The following is a 6,000-nucleotide window of genomic DNA, read 5'->3' on the forward strand; positions in this document are numbered from 1 at the left end:
CCCCCGGACGCCTGGGCCCCTCGGACGCCTGGGCCCATCGGTGAATTGTGTCTCTGCAGGACACCTGGGCCCCTCGGACGCCTGGGCCCCCCCCCCGATGGCACCAGGCCCCTCCCATCACGGACAAGGGGCCCAGGCGTCCGGGGGCCTCTGGGGGGCCCAGGCGTCCTGCTCCGCCCCCACCCGAGGCCCCTCCCCAGCACCCATGAGGGGCCCAGGCGTCCGAGGGCATCCCCAGCCAAAACCCCCCCTTCCCCATGTACAGAGGACGCCTGGGCCCCTCCCGGACGCCTGGGCCCTTTAGGAGCCTCCGGATTCGGTTGGCCCGGACGCCTGGGCCCCTCGGACGCCTGGGCCCCTCAGGGAGTTGGGACCCCGGGGGCCTGGATTCCCCCGGACGCCTGGGCCCCTGGGAGAAGCGGGGCAGCCCGGACACCCGGGGCCCTCAGACACTAACGCGGGGGGGGGGGTTGGGGGGGTGCCCGGACGCCTGGGCCCGCTGTACCGGGGGGGGGGGGGGGAGGGGATTATGCCGCATTATGCCCAGGCGTCCTGGAGTGTCTTGATTCTCCCGGGGGCCCAGGCGTCCGGGGACAACCTGATCCTCCGAGGGGCCCAGGCGTCCGGGGATGCCCCAATTCTTGGAGGGGCCCAGGCGTCCGGGATGAACCAGTCCCAGAGGGGCCCAGGCGTCCGGGAGCAACTCAGTTCTCCGAGGGGCCCAGGCGTCCGGTGGGACCCAGGCGTCCGAGGGGCCCAGGCGTCCGGGACGCCCAGACATCCAGGTGCCCCCGGAGCCATGGACAGGGCGGCCCGGACGCCTGGGCCCCTCGTGTGCCTCTGCTGCCTGAGACACCCCCGGACGCCTGGGCCCCTCTCGGACGCCTGGGCCCCTCGGACACCTGGGCCCCTGGGAGAATCCAGTCACTCCGGGACACCTGGGTCCCTCCCGGACGCCTGGGCCCCTGGGAGCATTGGGTACCCGGACGCCTGGGCCCCTCTCAGACGCCTGGGCCCCTCGGACGCCTGGGCCCCTGGGAGAATCCAGTCACTCCGGGACACCTGGGTCCCTCCCGGACGCCTGGGCCCCTGGGAGCATTGGGTACCCGGACGCCTGGGCCCCTCTCAGACGCCTGGGCCCCTCGGACGCCTGGGCCCCTGGGAGAATCCAGTCACTCCGGGACACCTGGGTCCCTCCCGGACGCCTGGGCCCCTGGGAGCATTGGGTACCCGGACGCCTGGGCCCCTGGGACACCTGGGAGAACTGCTTGCTCCCAGACGCCTGGGCCCCTCTCAGACGCCTGGGCCCCTCGGACGCCTGGGCCCCTGGGAGAATCCAGTCACTCCCGGACACCTGGGTCCCTCCCGGACGCCTGGGCCCGTCAGAGCATTGGGTACCCGGACGCCTGGGCCCCTCTCAGACGCCTGGGCCCCTCGGACGCCTGGGCCCCTGGGAGAATCCAGTCACTCCGGGACACCTGGGTCCCTCCCGGACGCCTGGGCCCCTCAGAGCATTGGGTACCCGGACGCCTGGGCCCCTGGGACACCTGGGAGAACTGCTTGCTCCCAGACGCCTGGGCCCCTCTCAGACGCCTGGGCCCCTCGGACGCCTGGGCCCCTGGGAGAATCCAGTCACTCCCGGACACCTGGGTCCCTCCCGGACGCCTGGGCCCCTCAGAGCATTGGGTACCCGGACGCCTGGGCCCCTCTCAGACGCCTGGGCCCCTCGGACGCCTGGGCCCCTGGGAGAATCCAGTCACTCCGGGACACCTGGGTCCCTCCCGGACGCCTGGGCCCCTCAGAGCATTGGGTACCCGGACGCCTGGGCCCCTGGGACACCTGGGAGAACTGCTCGCTCCCGGACGCCTGGGCCCCTCAGATCTGCGTTATGGGTGGCAGGGGGGAGCAGGCAGCTGGGGACAGAGCCCGGACGCCTGGGCCCCTCATAACCTGGGCCCTAGCTGTTAGGGAAGTGAGGCTCGCCGGCCACCGTAACAGGGCCCGACCCCAGGTTCCAGCAGAAAAGTTCAGAGCCAAATCAAAGCCAATTAAATAATTAAATTTTAATTACACGCGTGCCGTAATTACAGCTCAAGGTGGGTGCCTCCAAAGAGGGACCCCGAACAAAGACATCCCTGGGCAATTAGAGCTTCTTCCAATGAAGTTTCCCACCCCTCACGCGGTAGTTCAGACCAATAGTCATTTTTAGGTCTGGGGTCTCCTGCTCCTCGTTGGGTCTCATCGTTGCTCCTCGGCAGGCTGTTCTTCTCCCTTATCTTTACTGTTGTGGTTTCTGCAGACGGTTGTACCTCTGTTCTTGTTGGGTCTTACTGTTGTCTCTCAAGGTCCTGAGGAGGAGGAGGAGGTGATTCCAAATCATTACAATGAACACTGCCCCAGCAGTGAGCTGAGGCTTTGTCCCTCAAGGTCCTGATGCCCTGCACTGGTCTTATTTCACAGCCTTGACATCCTCCCTTTGGGAGTGTGAGATGCAGGAATGCAGACTGCTTGTAGCTTCCTTATCTTCCCAGCTGGAACCAGCTCTGAGGCCCTTTTCTCCCTGGACTAAGGAAAAGGTCATTATTTTCTCTAAGTGCGGCCTAAGGCTTCAGCAAATTTAGCTCCTCATGCTAAGCAAGTTTTAGAGAAGTTGTGCTAAGCGGCTACCTCTAGACAGTTTCAGTTTGCTATTCCTTAACAACACAAATGTTTGCATTCATCCCTTCTCCAGAGGCACAAACCCCATCGGTTTGACCAAGAGGCTTTCTGTAAATCTGCCAACCACTGCATCAGAGCTGGCCTCCCAAGTAGCATCTCTGTAATAAAAGGGGATTTTCTCAGTACTGTGCCCGAAAGGTGCGATCTTCTTCCCAAACTGGAGCCAGGAATGTGCTCAGGGATTTGCACCCAAAAAGGCCCTGCTGCTGTGCTTGGGCTTTCCATGGGCAAGGGGGCATGTGCTCACAGGGTGATGTTTTAGGGAAAGAGGGCTGGATGGAGCCCTCACTTGTGGGTGCCCAGTGCCCTTGGAGAGAGTGAGAGGTCAAGAAGTGTCTCCTGAGGACTGTCTCCCCTATGACGTGGCTGGTGACAGATGCCTGTCCTTCTGGAAGGGAACATGGAGCTGCCTGGAGAGCACAGGGGGTCTCCAGGGACAGCGTGTGCCTGCGATGGGCAGTGAGCGGAGACTCACAAAAACAAGTGGAGTCACCCAAAAGTAAAGGGCTAAACTGAAGTATGCACCAAATGACAGCTCAGCAATCTCAGCAGGGCAGTGGGGACTCAGTGGGCACAGGGAAGGGAGCCTCGAGAGCAGGTCATGTCACCTACAAAGAAAAACCATGGGCGGGATCAAACGACACGTGAACCATCCTGAGCCATCTGAAATGCCCTGCGATTGCTCCGAGCAGCTTCCACAGCCCCAGTCCCTGGGGAGAAGGTTGTCAGGTGCTGGGCCATGCTGGGTCTGCTTCCTGCCCTGACCTGCACGGCCAGTGCAGAGTCACTCCACGGCCCCACAGCTCACTCATGCTTCAGAGCACCACTGCCAGCCCGGGCCCTGCGAGGAGCACAGGGGAGGGGTGCAGGACTGGCTGGCCAGGCCAGCACAGACATGCTCACCTGCGGAAAGGCTCCCTGGGGAGCAGGGACATCTCTGGAGAAGAGCAAAGAAGCAATTGCATGCTTGAGGAGAGGTATAAATGAATACTTGTTTCTATGTGTGTCAACTCAGAGCAGGCTGCTCCGTTACTGGAGCAGCTGGAGTTGCTCGAGGAGCCCCGGGGCCAGGACGCTAGTGCTGTCCTGGGGAGAAGGGCTGGCACAGAGTGGCTGCAGGCAGCCAGCGTTAAGGTCTCCTGGACACACCAGCAGTGGAGACAAGGACTGACTGGCCTCAGTTTCCTCATACCGTTGCTGGCCCCCAGCCCTGGGGCTGATGGGGAGGCTGACACCCCTCTGTGCCTCTCCCTATAAGCCTCCCTCTGCTCTCCCCACAGGCCTGCCAGGAGCAGCACCTTCCCTTTTCTCTCAAAAGACACCAAAGAAGGGGAACACGCCAAGTAACCCACATGCATCCCCACCTCCCACAGCAAAAGGAAATGCTTCCCACCCGCTTCTTAGCTTGCACATGACTCTCAGTGATGTCCCCTCCCCTCTCCCGGCACCATTTCTGCTGGGCCAGGCAAGGGGCAGCTATTCTGCATCCCCAGAGCAGGGGACTTTGCCACAGCAGTTCCGGGGGGCTCCGTGCTGGCACTCGGATGTTCAGGGATGGTTCCCGGCACAACACAGCCCCCTCCAGGCCAAAGCACCCTCTGTCCCCCAAATGCCGGGGGGAATGGATCCACTCCCAGCCACCCCCTTCTCCTCCATGCCACCTCCTCAGCCTGGCAGGGGCAGCGCTGGACCTCGCCCCCTTACAGAAGTGCCCAGGCTGAGGAGCTGAAATAGCAGGAATTACCAAAATACCGTCCCCTTTCCCCTGTGCTGCCCCTTAGTACACACCACCCTTGCCGCCCTCTTCCCGCCACCCTGGGGCTGCTCCAGGGTCTCGGGGCCGTTGGGGATCCCCGGGCAGCCGCGGTGCCTTTCATTGCTCCCTGGGGACTGTCCTGGGTGCTGCCACGACGGGACATCTCTGCCCCGGCCTCTCCTGCGCCGCTGCTCCTCATGGCCGCTGTCCTGGCCCAGCCCCAGGCAGTCAGCCCCCGGTCCGGCATGCCCCGCGGGCAACATGGCCGCCTGGCGGCCCTGTGCTGGTAGACTACAGCTTCCAGCATGCCCCGCGGGCAACATGGCCGCCTGGCAGCCCTGTGCTGGTAGACTACAGCTTCCAGCATGCCCCGCGGGCAACGTGGCCGCCCAGCAGCCCTGTGATTGCAGACTACAGCTCCCAGCATGCCCCGCGGGCAACATGGCTGCCCCACAGCCCTGTGATTGCAGACTACAGCTCCCAGCATGCCCCGTGGGCAACATGGCTGCCCCACAGCCCTGTGATTGCAGACTACAGCTCCCAGCATGCCCCGTGGGGAACATGGCTGCCCCATAGCCCTGTGACTGCAGACTACAGCTCCCAGCATGCCCCATGGGGAACGTGACCACCCAGCAGCCCCTACCAGCAGACTACAGCTCCCAGCATGCCCCGTGGGCAACATGGCTGCCTCAGAGCCCTGTGACTGCAGACTACAGCTCCCAGCATGCCCTGTAGGCAACATGGCTGCCCCACAGCCCTGTGATTGCAGACTACAGCTCCCAGCATGCCCTGTAGGCAACATGGCTGCCCCACAGCCCTGTGATTGCAGACTACAGCTCCCAGCATGCCCCGTGGGCAACATGGCTGCCTCAGAGCCCTGTGACTGCAGACTACAGCTCCCAGCATGCCCTGTAGGCAACATGGCTGCCCCACAGCCCTGTGATTGCAGACTACAGCTCCCAGCATGCCCCGTGGGCAACATGGCTGCCCCACAGCCCTGTGATTGCAGACTACAGCTCCCAGCATGCCCCGTGGGCAACATGGCTGCCCCACAGCCCTGTGATTGCAGACTACAGCTCCCGGCATGCCCCACAGGCAACATGGCCACCCAGCAGCCCTGTGCTCGCAGACCACAGCTCCCAGTACGTAACAGCGGTCCTTCCTCCCCAGGAGAAACAGGGCTTCTCTTGTCTGGAGGTGGAGGCAGCTTTCAGTTGGGTCCATTTGATTTTATTACTTTGGCTCACTGGTGGTTTTCTGCTCTCTCCAAGTGCAGCCGAGGCAGTTAGTCTAAAAGTTATCATCTCTTCCCCTGCTCACACATGCATGTAGGATAACGAAACCAAACGGAAAGAAAAGAGAAGCCACCAAAGTGGAGCTAAGCCAGATACTGCTAACACCGTGCCCAGGGTGGGAGAGGATTGCTTAGTCCTCAGCACTGCCCGGGAGGAGACACAACACACAGTTGGCACAGAGAGTTATCCCAGTCCCCCAGGCAGGAACAGCTCTGTCTGTCGGCAGTTCTG

This window comes from Dromaius novaehollandiae, unplaced genomic scaffold, assembly GCF_036370855.1.
Source record: "Dromaius novaehollandiae isolate bDroNov1 unplaced genomic scaffold, bDroNov1.hap1 HAP1_SCAFFOLD_41, whole genome shotgun sequence".
Lineage (NCBI taxonomy): Eukaryota > Metazoa > Chordata > Aves > Casuariiformes > Dromaiidae > Dromaius > Dromaius novaehollandiae.